This window comes from Bombina bombina, chromosome 7 (genome assembly GCF_027579735.1).
Source record: "Bombina bombina isolate aBomBom1 chromosome 7, aBomBom1.pri, whole genome shotgun sequence".
NCBI lineage: Eukaryota > Metazoa > Chordata > Amphibia > Anura > Bombinatoridae > Bombina > Bombina bombina.
In genome coordinates, this window is record NC_069505.1 from 618,441,288 (window position 1) to 618,463,866 (window position 22,579).

At 41.8% G+C, this 22,579-nt stretch overlaps 1 long non-coding RNA gene across 1 annotated transcript in view; it reads right to left on the bottom strand.

Moving 5' to 3' along the window:
* The window catches only part of LOC128635616 (uncharacterized), a 47,200-nt gene that overhangs the window by 21,536 nt on the left and 3,085 nt on the right, over nucleotides 1–22,579 (bottom strand). The window contains exon 2 of the long non-coding RNA XR_008398555.1: nucleotides 11,254–11,336. This is a non-coding gene — a long non-coding RNA (uncharacterized LOC128635616). The remainder of the gene's footprint in view (nucleotides 1–11,253; nucleotides 11,337–22,579) is intronic.

A 22,579-nucleotide genomic window follows, 5' to 3' on the forward strand; every position in this document is an offset into this window, starting at 1 on the left:
TCGGTTTGTATTTGTAATTACATATTCCTGACCCTCGGTTTGTATTTGTAATTACATATTCCTGACCCTCGGTTTGCATTTGTAATTACATATTCCTGACCCTCGGTTTGCATTTGTAATTACATATTCCTGACCCTCGGTTTGTATTTGTAATTACATATTCCGGACCCTCGGTTTGTATTTGTAATTACATATTCCGGACCCTCGGTTTGTATTTGTAATTACATATTCCGGACCCTCGGTTTGCATTTGTAATTACATATTCCGGACCCTCGGTTTGCATTTGTAATTACATATTCCGGACCCTCGGTTTGTATTTGTAATTACATATTCCTGACCCTCGGTTTGTATTTGTAATTACATTTTCTGGACCCTCGGTTTGTATTTGTAATTACATTTTCCGGACCCTCGGTTTGTATTTGTAATTACATATTCCGGACCCTCGGTTTGTATTTGTAATTACATTTTCCGGACCCTCGGTTTGTATTTGTAATTACATATTCTGGACCCTCGGTTTGTATTTGTAATTACATATTCCAGATCCTCTATTGGTATTTTTTGTACTTATTCTGGACCCTCGGTTTGTATTTGTAATTACATATTCCAGTTCCTCTAAGCCAGCAACTTCATTGATTCTTTTTTTTTCAGTTATTCAGACCCAGTCAATGCAGCCAGAGGCCGTTTCTCCCTCATCATTATATTAAACAGGAGCACACTCCAGCCCCAGCAAACTTGCCCGTTGTCAACAAGATGTTTGGGAAGCAGATGAGAGCTAATGGGCACAAACTGCATCACAGGTGACAACCCCCCCCCCCCCCCCCCGAAACTTAGCAAAATGACATAAATGAGAGACCAAGAAAAGAGCTTGAGTGATAAATCAGCTTATTGGCGGCTGCCTAAAAACAAGCAAGCAATCAGTAAAAGGGCTGGAATATGTCATTTAAAAATAAATAAATTAAAAACTATAAATTACCATTTAATATGTATAGTCTTTATTACATGACATGTATTGCGGATTATTTAGTGGTTTAATATCCCTTTAAGAAACGTCTTCTAATATTTCATCTGTGGTTCTAATTTAATAAAACAATATTCTAATTTGTTATTCATTAGAAACTGTGTGTTTAAAGGAACGAGATATTTCTCAAGTCTTGCAATAAAGGGACACTGTAGCACAAAATTAAAGGGAAAGTGTGTTAGGAATATCCCGGGGCAATATTTGGATGATGAGTCTTGGAGAAAAACAGTGACCTTCTCAGACGTCTGGGGAACAATTACCAAAATAACACACACAGGCAGGTTATCATTAGCAAGTGTTCATTTATTCTGGGGGGCAACAGCACATTATATAGACATGGATGCACGTAGGCACCTGATACGTGACAGCATTTTATTGGATAAGCAAAATACAGTAATATCCTTCCTGATGGCCTTATTTGGCGTATAGTATAAAATATCATAATACAAGATAATATTTGTAGCAAGAAAAAAGGAAAAAAGTACATTTGCCGTTACAGGAAATAAATGTAGGTGGGTAATGGCCCGTGACGTTTGTTTCTGAGCGTCGCGGTTTTGGCTTACAAAAAACACCTGGGTTTGTTAGGCTGTGGAAATTACCTGAATTTCCTGTTGAGAGACGCAGACAGCTCAGTAACTGATATTTGTAAATGTTGGTAGTATTACAAGTGTTTTAGAAGAAATAATATTACGAGTGGAGCGCAATGAAAACACATTAGTACATAACATTATAGGTAATGTAAAATAAGTACATAGGTAAAGTGTGCAAGACAAATAAGTAATATTCCCTGACAATTCCCCTCTTTAGTCATGACAATGACTACCACGGGACTAGCGTCTGGAGTGGAATGGGACATTAATGTATGTGGTATTAGCAGGATGGTATCGCCTATGTTGTCGATTTCTATTAGGTTGGTGTGGTAGAACCTGCAGGTATTCTGCACACTGGGAGATAGGAGTTGGGGGTGGCAGGCGTGTATGTTTAGCAATGCAGAAAACAATTATCTTAAAACAACAATAACAGAACAGTATAAACAGAGCAATGAAAACAATAAAGGTACCAATATTTTTTAGCCACTCTAGGAAGCCTAAACCAGTGAAGAATTTATTCCAGGGGTTATCAATGCCTGAGTTTTTCTTTAATTCAATGGATAATTCTTCCAATTTCTTAATAGCAAGCGTTACTTTCCCAGTGGGCCCTGTGTTATCGGGTATAAATGTACAGCAAGACCCACCAGTTTGATCATCAATGACCTTACACACCCCTCCTTTCTCTGCTAAGAGCATGTCTAAGGCCATGCGGTTTTGGAATGTCATGTAAGAGGTTGGGCCGAGTTGTTCAGCAATGCCTTTAAGGGCATCTCTGGTATAATTAACAAAACGTTGTTGATTATAAAATATATAGTTTATCCAGTCTACATTTTTATTGGCAGTTATGATGGGGAAGATGGATTCAAATCCAGCTTTGACCTGGTCACGGGCCTTAAATTCATCGGGGACCCCCCTTGGGACCCCTAAAGCGTCTATGTATACATGGGGGTCAAAACTACCTGGGATAGCCTTAGCCTGTCGCCGTGTACGATGAGAGGAGGTGCGGTGAGTGTGTATGTCATCTACACCTAAAATGTGGAGAGGCATGATAACTTTTGCTAGAGCACATTCCCCAGACCACTGTCCCTCTAGCCTAATGCGGATTTTCATATCCCCGCAAATCCAATATATGTCACCTAACGACTGAGTGTGGTTATGGGTGTTGAGGTTACTATACTTATAACAGTAACCAGATGTAAAGTTACCTAGGAATCTACCTTTACCTCTGCCCCTATAGCAAGTGCAGTTACCAGGATATATAGTAATTCCCTCACTGAGGTGTGGGGTTTTAGTAATAATGGGGTATTTTTCCTTCCAGGCAATACAGGTTGACTGATCGACAATGGTATTAGTATACAGACTGAGGAAGCAGGACTCAGCGTTACTAGGGATGTTAAGGGGGACAGTACCTAAATGGGGGCGGGCATTACCACAAACATAACAATTTGATCTATTATATTGCTTGGCCGAAAAGACCATCCATTCTAACCAAAGGTTTTTGTCTGAATAACCTGTTTCTAAGGCCATAGTATAGTATAAAATATAATACAAGATAATATTTGTAGCAAGAAAAAAGGAAAAAAAGTACATTTGACGTTACAGGAAATAAATGTAGGTGGGTAATGGCCCGTGACGTTTGTTTCTGAGCGTCGCGGTTTTGGCTTACAAAAAACACCTGGGTTTGTTAGGCTGTGGAAATTACCTGAATTTCCTGTTGAGAGACGCAGACAGCTCAGTAACTGATATTTGTAAATGTTGGTAGTATTACAAGTGTTTTAGAAGAAATAATATTACGAGTGGAGCGCAATGAAAACACATTAGTACATAACATTATAGGTAATGTAAAATAAGTACATAGGTAAAGTGTGCAAGACAAATAAGTAATATTCCCTGACAAAGTGTACTTTAAAATTTTCTTCCCATTAAGTTTTTCCCCAATTAATCATTTTATCTGCTGGAGTGTATTAAACTGTATACAAAACGCTCCTTTACCTTTAATTTGACATATGAAATTGCTGCTTTTGCCCGTGTTATCGCATTTTAATACTTAAAGTGATGGTAAACTTTACACGTTTTAAAATCAGGTCCGGAATCTAAAGTGATATTTTACAGGGAATTGATCACTTCTAATGAAGTTGGGCTGTAACTTACTTTATTTTATCTAGCTGTGCCATTCGAATACCCCGCCCTATGGCCGCTCACTTTAATACTCATATTTTCTGTGAGCTAATGGTTTGAACCGTTCTCCAATCTGCACTCTAGCTAAAAAAGTGCCGTACGGGTAGAGCCCTGATTGGAGAACAGTGCCAGAAGGACAAGAGAGCTTAAGGGAGATGGATGGAGGGGTTGGTGTTCAAACCCTCTCCCTTAAAAGGGACATTAAACACATTTTTTTTCCTTTCATGATTCAGATAGAGTACCATTTTAAACAACTTTCTATTTTACTTCTATTATTTAATTTGCTTCAATCTCTTGATATTCTTTCCTTAAAAGCATATCTAGATAGGTTCAGTAGCTGCTGATTGGTGGCTGCACATATAAGCCTCTTGTGATTGGCTGACCTATGTGCATTGCTATTTCTTCAACAAAGGATATCTAAAGAATGAAGCAAATTGGAATGATGTTTAAAATTGTTTTCTCTATCTGAATCATGAAAGATTTTTGGTGGATTTAATGACTCTTTAAGCCAAGACCAACTGTTTGAACGGTAATTTCATGCTCTTTCAAACAGTATGTTTAAGTTTAAAGGGACTGGACAGTCAAAATTATACTGTCATGATTCAGATAGGGCACGCAATTTTAAACAACTGTCCAATTTACTTTTAGCATCAATTTGCTTTGTTCTCTTGGTATTCTTTGTTAAAATCTAAACCTAGGTAGGCTCATATGCAAATGTCTTAGACCCTGAAGGCCGCCTCTTATCTCACTGCATTTTGGCAGTTTTTCACAGCTAGAGGGTATTAGTGCATGTGTGCCATATAGATAACATTGTGCTCACTCCTGTGGAGTTACCACTGGTTGGCTAAAATGCAAGTCTGTAGAAATAATAAGAAAATGCAAGTCTGTCAAAAGAACTGAGATAAGGCGGCAGTCTGCAGAAGTTTAGATAAAAGGTAATCACAGAGGTAAAAAGTGTATTATTATAACTGTTGGTTATGCAAATCTGGAGAATGAGTAATAAAGGGATTATCTATCTTTTTATACAATACAAATTCTGGAGTAGACTGTCCCTTTAAAGGAACATGAAACCCCAAAACATAAATTATGCTTACCTGATAATTCCCTTTTCTTCTGATGGAAAGAGTCCACAGCTGCATTCAATACTTTTGGGAAATAAGAACCTGGCCACTAGGAGGAGGCAAAGACAACCCAACCAAAAGGCTTAAATACTCCTCCCACTCCCCTCATCCCCCAGTCATTCTGCCGAGGAACAAGGAACAGTAGAAGAAATATCAGGGTGAAAGGTGCCATAAGAATATCAGGACGCACCACATAAAATACGGGTGGGGAGCTGTGGACTCTTTCCATCAGAAGAAAAGGAAATTATCAGGTAAGCATAATTTATGTTTTTCTTCTTAAATGGAAAGAGTCAATACCCAAGCTATAGAGGACACTGAATGCCAAGACGGGAGGGCACAATAGGGGGCCCATACTGAGGGCACCAGGCCTGCTTCGTCCGAAGCCGAGAACATTTTAAGAGGAAAAGCCCCAATGACACTGACTCGCAGTTAGTCCAGAAGCCAAACCAGAGACCACAAACGGACTTGGCTGAGCCAACAGTCCTCCAGGAGACACGGTCGCCCAACAAACAGTCCCCCACTGCTCATTGCCTCAAATGAAGGAGACGCCAGCCGAAACCCCCAAGGGAACAAGGCAAAGGAGAACCAAGGAAACCGAAGGTTCCCTTATACAAAAAGAACACCCCCACGAGTAAGCCCAACTCACAGAGACCCAAAGGGGACCAAACAGGGAAAGGAGGCCACGCCAATTTACCAAGCGAAACCCGGGATAAGACCAGGCACAGAGACAAAACAGACGTCTCTCCAACATCCTGCATGCACGGAATGCAACTGAAGAGGCAAAGTCCTCCCAGTGTCTGACCATAGAATACCAAGGCATTTGACCATAAAAAAAAGTGTGTAATACACCCAGGTGAAAAACCCCAAGTTTGAGAACACAGAGTCCATAACAGGACGACACAGAGGGGTACTTGCGAGGCAGAAGAAGCAGTCAAGCAAGAAACAGAGCGCAAAAGCAACCCCCAAACAGAGTGCATTTTCCAGGCAACCTACGTCGCCGGACCTACACACAGGTCCCTAAAAAAGGGGAACACAAAACCTCAATCGAGGCCCCCCGAGAAGAAGAGATATACCCTCAGAACCCGAAGGAAGAGTAAACCCTCTTGTAATCAATGGAGCAAGTTGAAAGGAAAATCTATACCCTAGCAGATTTTCCTAACAGGAAAACTAACAGGATAGACTCAACAAAGCTCACACATCCAGAGAAGACTGACTCGAACGCAGTTCCTTAGACCGCTCGGCCATCCTGACCTGCAGACCCACACCCAGCTGGATCAACCCAGCCTCAGGGATCCAAGACAGGGGAACAAAAGTATCCCGAAACAGGTACAGAAACGAGTGGAAGGATAGCACAGACATCCCCACAGAGTACAAGTACAACCCGACTCTGAAAACAGACAACAAGGCCATAGACCTAAGGATCTATCACATAAAGGCCCAACAAGTCTGCTTGGAGCAAGCAAGATCCCAGGGGGAACCAATCCCCCTTTCCGCCTCCCATCCAGGAGAAGCCCCAAGCAAGGACTTTATTTCAATAGGGAGGAGAATATCCCCTAAAGAAAAAGGGATGATGCCGGAAGGACAACAACTGTCCTCAAGGACCGAAGTCACCGTCTAATGGGAAGAGAAATTCCCAAAACAGATGTCCTAGAAAGGACCCCCCTACAAGTAGCTTGCCAAGCAGAGGCACAACCAACCCATTCGCCTGCAGAGCAGGGAATCCACGGGAACACAAGGTAGATGGAGCAAGGACATAGCCCAAGTTCCCTCTACCGTGGAACACCCCGACCAGCCCTGAGATCCAAGATTCCAAAACCACCCAAGACTGAGTCAGGAAAAAGGCCAAGCGAAGCTTCAGCAACTGGAAGTCTCAGGGAGAAAAACAGGTCCAGACACCTAATAGTTCAGGCAAACCTTACCCTAGAACTACCCCAATTGGCCAAAAAGCCAGACAAGGGTATGGATGCATATCCAGAGAATCCGGATAGCGATAAGAACTCGAAAGCCCCGACCAAAGGAAGGAACCACCCCTAGCTAAAGTCCAACGCTCCAAGGAGCAAGGTTAGAAGTCGTATGAAGATACTTTTAGAGCCTCAGGACAACCAAGGGATACCTCGAGGTCAAAAAACAATCCTACTAGCAGGACGAGTCTCCCTATCACCACCAGACAAGCAGAAGACACAAGGAAGAGAAAGGCAGTAAGGCACTAAAACCACCCAGCTCCGGAAAGCACCGAGCTAAACAAAGTCCCGGCAGGGAACAACCATCACCCGGAAACACAGATCCCTAAAAGGAGATCCACTCACCCGGAGACAATGGAAGAAGACCCAACGGTCTCTTATAACTCAGACAGACAGTACACGTCAAAGAGTAGGAGCTGCATCTAGATACAATGTAAACAGCTTACGCGTACACCTGCAAGGTGTCAAGAGCTGCAACTGGTTTCAAACTGTAAACCTTCCGCATGCTAGAAAGCTATCCTGTACAAGCTGTTGGATCAAGCCCAAAAAAACAAATCGAGGCGCCTAAAAATTAATGCCAAACCGCTCAATTGCGGTAAGGGGCATTAAGCCCTCCAACCCTCTATCACATGGGGGAGGAAAACTCTAAGTTCTGATGAAATCAGATAGAGTGACGTAGCGGGAAACTCCCCTGCCCGGTCATCTAGAACTGAAGGCTATAAGGACTGAAACAATCCTTCCCACCTCACTGACCCACAGGTCCTCTTGAATGCTTAGTTGAAGATGAAAAACAATGATCACCTGAGCACTCAGCGCTTCTACCGAACCAGCTAAGCAAAACAGCGCCACGTGTCTGAACAGCTGCAAGACCGAACAAACCCGACAGGACCAGCCTGCACCTAGGGTCCCAACCGGCAAGCTGCATAATTTCTCCCTCATAAGGGAAAAAACAGAAAACAAACATTGGTATCATAGAACTAACATGTCCAAAACAACTTCCGAAGAAGTAATAGAGTATCAATCCCAGAAGGTTCCAGAAGGAAACAAAAAAAAAATAAGACATCCCATCAGATATAAATAAAATATAAGGCAACCCGGAGGTTAACGCCCAAAAAGACACAGGCCTACCCGCAGGACCAGCCAAACGGAGCCCTATCTCACAAAACTGGGAAAGATCTCAACAAATGACAATCAGGAGATTACTTCATCCCCACATGTCTAATGAGGTGCACCATTCGAATTAGCAGACTAAAAATCCCTGTATCTGGTAACGATAGGGTCAATCAATACCTGAAAAACATGTCTGAGCAACACTCAAAAGGCGCGCAATCCTGTAACAAAAGGCACAACACTCAGGGACAGTTACACCCGCGGGGAACTGTAGAGGCCCTCCCCGAGACGGAAGGCCCGGGACAATAGGGCACGAGCACATTCTTAAAGAAACGTCTGGACTCTTCAGACGAACAATCGCCAACATTATGTGGAAGCAAAAATGTACTGCAACCTCCAGGGGAACACGCCACCCCACATGGAGGAACCATAAACTGGGTTACCCACATGTGTAGAAGTACGATTTGGTAGAGAACTCACCTCTCGGAGGACAGGGCCCCCAGAGGCGGATGGCTTAGCAGTCCCTTGATTCCCGAGCCCGAGGAACCAGGCGCTCTGAAATGGCATACGGAACAAAATTGGTTGACAGGTGTCAACTAGGCCAATTCGGATTCGTCACCGGACACAGAATCTGAAATCAAAATAGTCTCAGTATCAGAATCCTCCGTAACTGAATCTGAAATTAGCACAGTCTCAGCATCAGAATTCTCCATAACTGGATAGAGGATATTTAAATATGGACCAAAGTAGTAAAAACAAAAAACCGCACCTGACATCCCCAATGGCTGGGGCACTCACCACCTCCTAAGACCAGACCCCTGCGGACTAGAAAATTTCCTTTGCCACGCGGTCGGGAATGCGGAAATGGAAAACGAAAGTAACCACGCCCAAACACAAGGTGAACTGTACAGTCCAAAAAAGCGCACCCAACCAAAAGGCCGCGTCACTTCCAAAGGCTTCAATGTTCCAAACCACGAGCCCATAAACATCACACATAAGCAGGTTGAATCACATAACAAACATGATTATAAACCCCCCCTGTTCAATAACCTCCCTCAGGACATATTAACCCTTGATTCCAAGATACTACAAGAGACTCACTGAGACCCTTATGATAAGTTAGACCCGTTAGTGTCAGGTAATATTACTCACTTGTTCAGTACACATTACCTATGTACTTATTTCACACCACTTGTAATTTTGCTAACATAAGTTTCTGTCTGTTCTGCCTGTGTGTCACACCTGCTTCCTGTATCCTAACCACAACACTCAGAGCTAAGTTCCATGACCTATATGCTGCCCACATTATTTCCTGTAACGGCAAACGTTCATTTTTCTTTCTTTTTCTTACAACAAATATTAGCTTATATTATGTTATGATTATGCTATGAGGAAATAAGGATATTTGCTTAGCCAATAGTATTCTGCCTGGTGTGTTATTTTGGCAACTGTTCCCGGGATCCCAAAGAGCACTGTTTTCTCCAAGACTCAGCATCCAAGAATTGTCCCGTGTTATTCCCTATTCCCAACAGCTAGGTGTTGTGGCCTCTCGGGAAAACATTCACATTATAGTACATTGATGAATAAAGTAAAATGAAATGATCCTACCGGGAATCTACGCAGTGGAACAAGAACACAGCCTTTCAAGTGTGACGGATATTAGCATTGCCTCCGCCATGGACTTGAGAGAAGAAAGCAGGCAGCGAAGTGAAGTTAGACAACGCCGATTGCTTGAGGAGCTGTTAATATGAGTCGGGATGGTTTCACAGAAAGACTCTCCCTGCATCTTCAGACTCTAACTTTCATCCGAGCCCCCACTGAGAGACTAACAGGACTACTTAAAACTCCTGTCCCATGCCGAAGAGTACTACCCTCCATAAGAGACAAAATAAATTCTAGCACTTCTGCCAACCTCCTGGGACGAAAGGCAAAGAATGACTGGGGAATGAGGGGAGTGGGAGGAGTATTTAAGTCTTTGGCTGGGGTGTCTTTGCCTCCTCCTGGTGGCCAGGTTCTTATTTCCCAAAAGTAATAAATGCAGCTGTGGACTCTTTCCATTTAGGAAGAAAAGTTTTTTTTCCATGATTCAGACAGAGCAGGCGATTTTAAACTTAGTTTTCTTCTATTATCAAACGTGCTTTGTTCTCTTGGTATCCTTAGATGAAAAGCATATCTGGGAAGGCTCAGGAGCAGCAAAGCATTACTAGGAGCTAGTTGCTGATTGGTGGCTGTATATATAGTCCTCTTGTCATTGGCTTACCCAATGTGTTCAGCTAGCTCCCAGTAGTACATTGCTGCTCCTTCAACAAGGGACACCAAGAGAATGAAGCACATTTGATAATAGAAGTAAAATAAAAAAGTTGTTACATGTTCTATCTGAATCATGAAAGAAAATATATTGGTTATAATGTCCCTTTAAGCACTTAAAGGGATAGTTTAGTCAAAATTAAGCTTTCATGATTCAGATAGAGCAGCAATTTTAAATAACTTTCTAATTTACTCCTATTATAAATTTTTCTTCGTTCTCTTGCTATCTTTATTTTAAGAGCTAGAATGTAAAGCTTAGAAGTCGGCCTATTTTTGGTTCAGCGCCTGGGTAGCGCTTGCGGATTTGTGTCTAAATGTAGCCATCCAATCAGCAAGCGCTACCCAGGTGCTGAACCAAAAACGGGCCAGCGTGTAAGCTTATTTTCCAGCTTTTTAAAATAAAGACACCAAGAGAACGAAGAAAAATTAATAGGAGCAAATTAGAAAGTTGCTTAAAATTGCAGTCTCTATCTGTATCATGAAAGTTTATTTTTTGACTAAACTATCCCTTAAAAAACCCCACTTGTTTTAATGAACAAACATCTAAATGGCCTAGAGACCCGCGTATAAAAGCCCGTGAGCTATTCATATATAGCCCCTACACGTGTAATAGCCAGGTGATCACTGCTATCATTTTATTTCAATTATAAAATGCATTTTTTACACTTTATGTTGTAGGTTTTGTTGCAGGTTTCTTAGACAACATGATATATACACAACATGATACATACATAAAATAATGGTATAGTCTGATTCTGCCATGGGTTTCTCACTGAATATCTACAGTGGGGGTTAAATAGAAACAGCATCTAAAAACTGAAAAACAGCTCAGCACGGGGGGGGGGGGGGGGGGCAGTTAAGAAGATCTGAGGCCATTCCTGCTTATGTAAGATTGGAGGCAGGTGACTGAAATTTAGATTTTGTTATAACCTCTAAGACCCTGTAAGAGGGAAGGTAATCTCACTTACTGCGCCACTCATCACCTCCGCCCCTGAGGAGCGATCAGCCATCTCCTTTATCACAAGATAATGTATTCACATACAGTGCAAACCTAAAGAGAGACGAGAAGTCAAACGTATCAGATTATTTATTAATCAGGAAACTCAAAAATGATTACACAGAAAAGTTTACATGGAGATATGGGATCGGAAATAGAGGGGTAAGTCAGAAAGAGAGAAGACAGAATACAAGTGAGAGAAAGGGGGAGAGCGAAAAAGAGAGCGAAAAAGAGAGAGCGAAAAAGAGAGAGCGAAAAAGAGAGAGCGAAAAAGAGAGAGCGAAAAAGAGAGAGCGAAAAAGAGAGAGCGAAAAAGAGAGAGCGAAAAAGAGAGAGCGAAAAAGAGAGAGCGAAAAAGAGAGAGCGAAAACATACAGAGAGGAAGGGGGGGGATGTGACACAGAGGAAGGGGGGGGATGTGATACACAGAGAGGAAGGTGGGGGGGGGGGATGTGATACACAGAGAGGAAGGTGGGGGGGGGGGATGTGACACACAGAGAGGAAGGGGGGGGGGATGTGACACACAGAGAGGAAGGGGGGGGGGGGATGTGACACACAGAGAGGAAGGGGGGGGGGGATGTGACACACAGAGAGGAAGGGGGGGGGGGGATGTGATACACAGAGAGGAAGGGGGGGGGATGTGACACACAGAGAGGAAGGGGGGGGGATGTGACACACAGAGAGGAGGGGGGGGGGATGTGACACACAGAGAGGAGGGGGGGGGGGATGTGATACACAGAGAGGAGGGGGGGGATATGACACACAGAGAGGAGGAGGTCTGACAAGTTACTGTCACACTGATAAACAGATGACTCTAGCTGACAGGTAACAACCTACAGACTAAATATAAACTTACTGATGATGCTGAAGTCTCACAGGTTACTGTCACATGACTCTAGCTGACAGGTAACAACCTATAGACTAAATATAAACTTACTGGAGATGCTGCTGAAGTCTCACAGGTTACTGTCACATGACTCTAGCTGACAGGTAACAGCCTACAGACTAAATATAAACTTACTGGAGATGCTGCTGAAGTCTCACAGGTTACTGTCACATGACTCTAGCTGACAGGTAACAACCTATAGACTAAATATAAACTTACTGGAGATGCTGCTGAAGTCTCACAGGTTACTGTCACATGACTCTAGCTGACAGGTAACAACCTACAGACTAAATATAAACTTACTGGTGATGCTGCTGAAGTCTCACAGGTTACTGTCACATGACTCTAGCTGACAGGTAACAACCTACAGACTAAATATAAACTTACTGGTGATGCTGCTGAAGTCTCACAGGTTACTGTCACATGACTCTAGCTGACAGGTAACAACCTACAGACTAAATATAAACTTACTGGTGATGCTGCTGAAGTCTCACAGGTTACTGTCACATGACTCTAGCTGACAGGTAACAACCTACAGACTAAATATAAACTTACTGGTGATGCTGCTGAAGTCTCACAGGTTACTGTCACATGACTCTTGCTGACAGGTAACAACCTACAGACTAAATATAAACTTACTGGTGATGCTGCTGAAGTCTCACAGGTTACTGTCACATGACTCTAGCTGACAGGTAACAACCTACAGACTAAATATAAACTTACTGGTGATGCTGAAGTCTCACAGGTTACTGTCACATGACTCTAGCTGACAGGTAACAACCTACAGACTAAATATAAACTTACTGGTGATGCTGAAGTCTCACAGGTTACTGTCACATGACTCTAGCTGACAGGTAACAACCTACAGACTAAATATAAACTTACTGGTGATGCAGTTGAAGTCTCACAGGTTACTGTCACATGACTCTAGCTGACAGGTAACAACCTACAGACTAAATATAAACTTACTGGTGATGCTGCTGAAGTGTCACAAGTTACTGTCACATGACTCTAGCTGACAGGTAACAACCTACTGACTAAATATAAAAACTTACTGGTGAAATGTCAAATTCCTCACTGCCCACCTACAAGAACACAACATTCCCTACCGTTGGGGATTCCCTTTTGCAATTAGAGTGACCAAAGATAATAAAGAATTCGTCTATAAAGATATAGAAGACTTACATCCCTTCTGTTCGCAGCTTCACATCCCACTACCGAGAATAATACCACAACCAGATGAACTGGAAGACAACGATCTAACTACAAATCCTCCACCCGCAAAACTGCAGAGACAAAAATGGACTACAGTGATAAGAAAACGTAAAATGATTAACACATCTCCCCACAAATCACTGACCCCTACTACAGACCCACCTTGATGGTTTACCTCCATGGGCCTCGACAAGACCCTATTACTCTGAGACGGACTATCAGAGTTTCCCACTAAAACATCCGGAACTCCCTTTATACAAGAACTCTACTCTAGCCCTGAGAGGGGACATGAGAATAACGGTGTAACTGCTTCCCCTCGATTGTTTATTATCAGGACTAAAGGATCGAAGTCCTGATCTTGTGTATAGCCTAAGTTATTGTTACTTGATTGTACCTGTTTTTCCCTCTCTTTTTTCTTTCTCCTCCTCTTGTTTTGTCTCTATTCTTTTCCTCGCTCCCTTCTCTGCTATTATTGAAATGTTTTATCATGTATTTCAATGTTCTCTCTTATGTTATTATAGCATCTCTGCAAGGCATCATATAACCCACTGGTGTGCATCTCCTATAGGCGACAACGTTACTCTACCTAGGTGGCTCTCGCAGCCCCCCACAAAACAATGCATCATTCCACTACGCTTCCAGCATAGACTAACAGCCATGGGTAAGACCTTTCCATTTAACATCTTAGCTACATCCACCACATGACACAAACATGACCTCTAGACAAATAAAAGTAATTACACAAAACACCAAGGGCCTGAACTCGCCCACTAAAAGATCAGTTGCTTTGAACTGGTTCACCAAACAAAAGTGCTCCATAGTATTTGTCCAAGAAACACACTTCCCCCAAGCAGAAGAACCTAGGTTCTCTAATAGACACTTCCCCCTGGGTTTTTTTAACTCCCACGAAAAAAAGAAAAATGGAGTGGGGATCCTCCTACACAACTCCCTACCCTTTCAACTGATCCGTACTATAACTGATAAAGAAGGCCGAATACTTATTTTAATAGGACTTATATACAATAGACCAATCACCCTGATCAATGTTTACGCTCCTAACACGAATAAAAGTAGATTTTACAAAAAACTCACCTCAATGTTAGGGGATTCTAGAAAAGGTATAGTAATAATGGGAGGGGATATGAATATAGCCATTGACCCCGCACTAGATACCACATCATCCAACCCAAATAAATCTCCACGCCCTCCCAATTCGACGTATAACTGCATTAAACATCTAAGACTGGTTGATACATGGAGAATACAACACCCGACACAAAGAAGTTACTCCTTCTACTCACACCCCTGGTCCATGTATTCCAGGATTGATTACTTATACCTTGATCAATCCAGCCTCTCCTTACTAGCAGACACTGATATTACACCAACACCATGGTCAGATCACTCGATGATATCCATGATAATGCAATGGCCTGACTCCCCAATACACCCTTTCATGTGGAGGTTAGACACCTACCTGCTACACCACCCTCCCACAACTCAAAAACTCACAGCTACCTTAACCGAATACTTTAGTCACAATGCTATTCCAGAGACACAACCACGCAGTGTATGGGAAGCTCACAAAGCGGTATTTCGTGGGGAGTGTATCAAACAAAAAGCATATATCAAAAAACAATACGATACACTCCTTAACACACTGACCAGTAAACTACATACATTGGAGAGTCAGCATAAACACTCCCCTTCGGACCGACCTACGCTACTAGCACTGACCTTAATCAGAAAAGAACTAAACACCTTACTATACTCGGAGGCCCAGAGAAAAGCATTATCGCTTAAAAAAAAGTATTTCTATGAAGGACACAGACCAGGCAAACTTCTTGCTAACACTTTAAAAGACCAGCAAGCCCTCACATACATCCACAAACTCATAACCAAACAAGGGAATCCAATCCTAGATAGTAAAGACATAGCCGCCCACTTCCAAGACTTCTACCAGCAATTGTATAACTTACCCACAGACGTTTCCCCAGCTCATACACAAGACATGATAGCATACATAGACTCGGCAGCTCTAAATAAACTTACTCTGACACAAACGACAAGCTTAGAAGAACCTATCACTTTAACAGAGATCCTGAGAGCCGTTAAGGAACTCCCTACAGGCAAAAGCCCAGGACCTGACGGACTCCCCAACCAATATTATAAAACCTATTGCTCAATCTTGGCTCCACACCTTCTTAAACTTTTTAACTCAATAGATGAAGGCACACAACTTTCTGTTGACTCTCTAGCGGCCTACATTTCAGTAATCTTGAAACCAGACAAGCCACAGGACGACCCAAGTAGCTACCGACCCATATCCTTACTCAACACAGACATCAAGATCTTAGGAAAAATAATAGCTAACCGACTGAACCTGGTACTCCAAGACATCATACATACAGACCAGGTAGGCTTTATCCCCGGACGAGAAGCTAGAGATAACACCCTCAGAGCCCTGACCCTCATAGAGCATGCTAAACACAGTAACATTGATTCGGTGCTGATGGCTATAGATGCAGAAAAAGCATTTGACCGAACGAATTGGCAATTTTTATTAGAAACTCTAAAAAATATAGGATTCGGCCCAAAAATTATCAATAGAATTTTTAGCTTATATTCTCACCCAAATGCAAAAGTCAAAGTAAATGGCACCCTTTCAGACACACTCCCCATCCGTAACGGCACACGACAAGGATGCCCTCTGTCCCCAATCCTATTCATCTTAATGATAGAGGTACTAGCCTCACATGTTCGCAGGAACCTAAACATCAAGGGTATAACATTTGGACAGCAAGACTACAAAATAGCAGCCTATGCAGACGACCTCCTATTCTCAGTTTCCTACCCCAACACGACTATACCAGAAATACTAGCTGAGCTTGACAGATTCGGACACTACTCTAATTTTCTTGTAAATAAACAAAAATCAGAAATTCTGAACATCACGCTTACAGATGCTCAATTCCAGTCCCTATCTACATTATGCCCACTAAAGTTGAAAACCGACACAATCAAGTACCTAGGAATCCACCTCTCCCCTAACCAAGCGACACTATTCGACAGAAACTATATCACACTGCTCACCAGCACACAAAGATCTTAAGACATGGACCAACAAGCCGTTATCATGGTGGGGACGCATACAAGCCGTGAAAATGACCACTCTCCCTAGAATCACTTACATCTTACAGACACTACCGATACATCTCCCCCGGTGGTACATGACTCGACTGCAAAATAGCATCAATTCGTTTGTCTGGGGGAAATGTAAGCCGAGAATTAATAGAGACACAATGTACAGACCAACCACAGAGGGCGGATTAGGCCTTCCCAAAATTGAAGAATATTATCAGGCAGTGACACTCCAAAGGATCATGGACTGGCACAAAAAACAAGAAAGTAAGGCTTGGGTCACATTAGACTCACACATACTCAAAACACCACTGGTACATGCCCTATGCTGGGTACCTAACGAACTCAGACCACCACAATGTCGACAGCTAAATATACATAGACACCTGTTTAAGACTTGGGACCACATAGTTGCCACTAAACCACACATCTCCACCAGCAGATCCCCCCTATTCCCCATTGTGCTAAATGTAGAGATGGTAGGCGGGTTAGATAAAGGTTACCAAAGACTAACTGAATGGGACTACACTATCCCACTATTCAATTTCATTGAAGCAGGCAAACTCTTGGAAAGGGATAAACTAATTGACTTAGCAGATGGTAGATTTACACATTGGCTAAAATACGCACAACTACATCACTTCATACATACCTCTCCATTCAAAACCGACCTCCTAAGAAAGCTCACAACATTTGAACAATTATGTCATAGGGGCCTTATACCGAGAGGTACACTCTCTCTATCCCGTAAGCTTCTTCTCAAAAACAATACTGACACACTGCCTCCCTTCACCACCAAATGGAACTCGGATTTGACAACCCACATAGACCATGATAGGTGGGTCAATATCTTTAGATCAGTTAAGAAATCCTCGACATCAGCAGTAATATTAGAACTCAATTTTAAAATCCTTCTCCGCTGGTACCTAACCCCATCACGGCTAAATAGTATATACCCAAATACACCAGACACATGCTGGAGGGGCTGTGGTAGACGCGGCAGTCTATTACATATGTGGTGGCAATGCCCTAGAATTTGTCCACTTTGGAACTCAGTGGAATCACATTTTAGACAGAGTATCTCCCCAGATCTCACACTAAGTCCAGACATAGCCCTGTTGAACGACCTACCTAAATTAACTTGCCGTCTTAGACTCCTAATACTACAGATAGGCCTCAATAGTGCTAGGAAATTAATAGCTCGCCACTGGAAAAAACCTATGTATATTTCTAAACAGATGTGGCTAGAGGAAGTGGAAGAGCAGTTTTCGCTAGAGCAATATGACTATCTCTGCCGCAATAAGATGGACACTTTTCTAAACGCTAAGTTCATTTGGCAAGACTCCTTACACAACATTACCAACACATAAACAGTAAGATCAATCCCACACTCTCCCCGTACTAGAGACAATAAGCTATAAACCCCTAGATACCACCGGATGCGACTAATTAGACCAAAGACTTGACACCACATTTACATACCTTACGTAGACTAGGAGATGCTCCAGGCTTTAACTTCCCTTGCAGAGACAAACAATGTTTAAAATAATTTAGTGAATTCAAATGTTTGCAGAACCAACAGTTGAACTTTCACCCCCTGGTTTATTAGTTAAAATGCTACCCCCCCCTCCTGGTCTCACAATTTTCGACTGAGTGAAACAGAAGATTACCCAATCTACCCAGCTCCCAAGAAAGGCCCATGACAAGGACCTAGACATGGGTATCAGACTCAAGTTTGCCCAGGATGGGAGGGGGTAAGTGAGGAAAGCTGATACAAAAGACATTACCTACAAAATATTGTTGAATTGCATGTGACAGCTTTGTAATATTGATGACCAGTGAAAATTGTTATTGTTAAAATCTTTAATAAAAATAACAAATATAAAAAAAAAAAAAAAAAAAAAAAAAAAAAAAAAAAAAAAACTTACTGGTGATGCTGCTGAAGTCTCACAGGTTACTGTCACATGACTCTAGCTGACAGGTAACAACCTACAGACTAAATATAAACTTACTGGTGATGTCACTGAAAGAAATTAATACTTTACCCAGAGGTTTACAAGCATTGCATGCCAAAATAAGGCGTTATTTATATTTTGTTTGCAAACTAGAAGTAATGGCAATATTTACGTAAAAAAGCCCTGCTACTAAACGTACAGTCGCAAACTGAGACACACAAATTGATTAGATAGGTGACTGATACTATATACCTATCTGTAATCTCAAATACTGCAAAACATAATGTAACTGTAGTTAGATTTCTTTTATGATAATTATCTCAAATCTAGCGGCTACGGGTATAACTTTAAGTATTATATATTAAACAAAGCGTTATCCAGACTCGCTTTGCCAACCAGTGTGTAATGTAAAGATTTATTTGCAACAGGTTTACAACCATATGTTTCAATATACTAACAAATCGCAAAACACAAGGCAATAAAGACTATGCATTAGCCCTATTTCCTTTTATTAAAAGTGAATTTGCCGTGCAATTTAGGTCACTGCCAGCACTATATGCCTAAATAAGGCGTTATACAGCCGTACGTTGTAAGCTAGTGGTAATGATAATATTTTTATATATTTATTTTTCTGTTATAAAGCGCAGTTATAAACTGTGATACAACAAGTGTGCAGATAGATGACAGATACTTTATATTTTCCTACAATCTCAAGCACCCTAAATTCTAATATATAAAGCCAAAACCAGGCCTGATTCAAGTGTCTTGAACGAGTTAATTTGTAAACAATCACTTGAGCTTTTGTTTGTCTGTACATACAGAATTATTAATCAGATATTGGATTATTCTATCTAACTATGTTTTTTATATATTGTTTAACACACAACTAGTATATGAACTAATTTGACCAATTTCAATCTACCACAGATACAGGATACTATATGTGGTGATAGACGATATGATATAGTTCACTAAAATATTGTGTGACAGTGTATATTATCACAATCCTATATCCGTTCTACTGTACTGACTGTAGACAAGAAAATTATTGTCAAAGCACAATCTTTACATCTACTGATTCAACCGCCTTTTATTATTACTTTTGCCCTTAAATAATCCAAAGTATTGGAGTGGACCTCCCCGAGGCGCCCTCAATATTTGTACAACAAGGTCACTGAATCTACAAGTAACCAATATTCCCTATCAAGTTCCTATGTGTTTTTAAAGTGCACACACATACACATTGATTTTATATAACTATTGCTGAAATAAAAGTTATGTTTTAATTGAATTAATTTCAATAGAAACTTTTTGGTCCTGAAAGTGAGTTTATTATTCATTTAAAATCAGGGACGGTAGTGCTGCAAAAGTGCACTCTTCAGTCTTGATCCCTTTTGGGCTCTAGACTCAATCTAAACTTACTTGTGATGCTGCTGAAGTCTCACAGGTTACTGTCACATGACTCTAGCTGACAGGTAACAACCTACAGACTCAATCTAAACTTACTTGTGATGCTGCTGAAGTCTCACAGGTTACTGTCACATGACTCTAGCTGACAGGTAACAACCTACAGACTCAATCTAAACTTACTTGTGATGCTGCTGAAGTCTCACAGGTTACTGTCACATGACTCTAGCTGACAGGTAACAACCTACAGACTCAATCTAAACTTACTTGTGATGCTGCTGAAGTCTCACAGGTTAATGTCACATGACTCTAGCTGACAGGTAACAACCTACAGACTAAATATAAACTTACTGGTGATGCTGCTGAAGTCTCACAGGTTACTGTCACATGACTCCAGCTGACAGGTAACAACCTACAGACTAAATATAAACTTACTGGTGATGCTGCTGAAGTCTCACAGGTTACTGTCACATGACTCCAGCTGACAGGTAACAACCTACAGACTAAATATAAACTTACTGGTGATGCTGCTGAAGTCTCACAGGTTACTGTCACATGACTCTTGCTGACAGGTAACAACCTACAGACTAAATATAAACTTACTGGTGATGCTGAAGTCTCACAGGTTACTGTCACATGACTCTTGCTGACAGGTAACAACCTACAGACTAAATATAAACTTACTGGTGATGCTGCTGAAGTCTCACAGGTTACTGTCACATGACTCTAGCTGACAGGTAACAACCTACAGACTAAATATAAACTTACTGGTGATGCTGCTGAAGTCTCACAGGTTACTGTCACATGACTCTAGTTGACAGGTAACAACCTACAGACTAAATATAAACTTACTGGTGGTGATGCTGAAGTCTCACAGGTTACTGTCACATGACTCCAGCTGACAGGTAACAACCTACAGACTAAATATAAACTTACTGGTGATGCTGCTGAAGTCTCACAGGTTACTGTCACATGACTCTAGCTGACAGGTAACAACCTACAGACTAAATATAAACTTACTGGTGATGCTGCTGAAGTCTCACAGGTTACTGTCACATGACTCTAGCTGACAGGTAACAACCTACAGACTAAATGTAAACTTACTGGTGATGCTGAAGTCTCACAGGTTACTGTCACATGACTCTAGCTGACAGGTAACAACCTACAGACTAAATGTAAACTTACTGGTGATGCTGCTGAAGTCTCACAGGTTACTGTCACATGACTCTAGCTGACTGGTAACAACCTACAGACTAAATATAAACTTATTGGTGATGCTGCTGAAGTCTCACAGGTTACGGTCACATGACTCTAGCTGACAGGTAACAACCTACAGACTAAATATAAACTTACTGGTGATGCTGCTGAAGTCTCACAGGTTACGGTCACATGACTCTAGCTGACTGGTAACAACCTACAGACTAAATATAAACTTATTGGTGATGCTGCTGAAGTCTCACAGGTTACGGTCACATGACTCTAGCTGACAGGTAACAACCTACAGACTAAATATAAACTTACTGTGATGCTGCTGAAGTCTCACAAGTCTTTCTCCTGCAGTCACATACCAATGTGTAAACCACGTTCTGAGAGGCATGACAGGATCGTTTTGATTGACAGGACAACTGTTGACGCCATTGTAGTAGCAGTGAGTTAGCCAATCATATCCTCAGAGGGCGGAGCCATCTAACATGATTGACAAACTATTGCAAGTAAATAGCTACACACAATCAGAAGTGCCTCTGCTTGATTGACAACTCCTTTTAGTTGTAGCTGAGTTCCCTGTGACGTCACAATGGTCACATGACTGCATTAGCGTTTGGTACTGGCGGTTACAGGAAGCAGCTGTTTCCCTTTATGATAACCAGCAGCAGCGCTTAGTGGGCGGGGCCGCTCTTGGGGGGGTGTCGTGGGAGGGGGAATGGGCGGGTGCAGAATCACGTGAGTTAGTACTAAGTAAGTAGTGCGTGCAGCAGATCCTATGGGATTGTCACTGATTGGATGGTTGGAGCCACTTCCAGCTCCTCATTGTTCCAATATAAAATGTTCAAGATTCACAAAGAACATCTGTTAAATTATTTGCTTTGTTCTCTTGGTGTCCATATTAAAAAACATACCCAGGCTCAGATGCAGCAGTGCACTAATGGGAGCTAGCTTCTGATTGGTGGCTGCACATATATGCCTCTTGTCATTGGCTCACCAGATGTGCTCAGCTAGCTCCCAGTAGTGCATTTCTTCTTCAACAAAGGATATTAAGAGAAATAATCTAATTTTATAACAGAAGTAAATTGAACAACTGTTTTAAACTGTTCTATCTGATTTATAAGAGAAAAATTGGGGTCTTATGTCCCTTTAAGGCACCATCAGCTCCGCACAGATGTGCACATGACACTAGCCTCCTTTAACCCCCAGTATCCCAGAACGGGGTGGTCCATAGTAGGGTCAGGGGGGGTCACAGGTGTTCTGAGGCAGGTGAGGGGTGATCCACCTCTTAGCCAATAGCTGTGCAGGGAATCCGGCTCGGCACCAGCTGGCCCTTCACTAAATTATTTTGTGATTCAGACAGAACAGATCATTTTATAAAACGTTTCCAATTTACTTCTATTATCAAATTTGCTTTATTCCCATGATATTGTGTATTGAAGAGACACCTAGGTAGCATCTGGATCACTTTATAGCAAGAAATAGTGCTG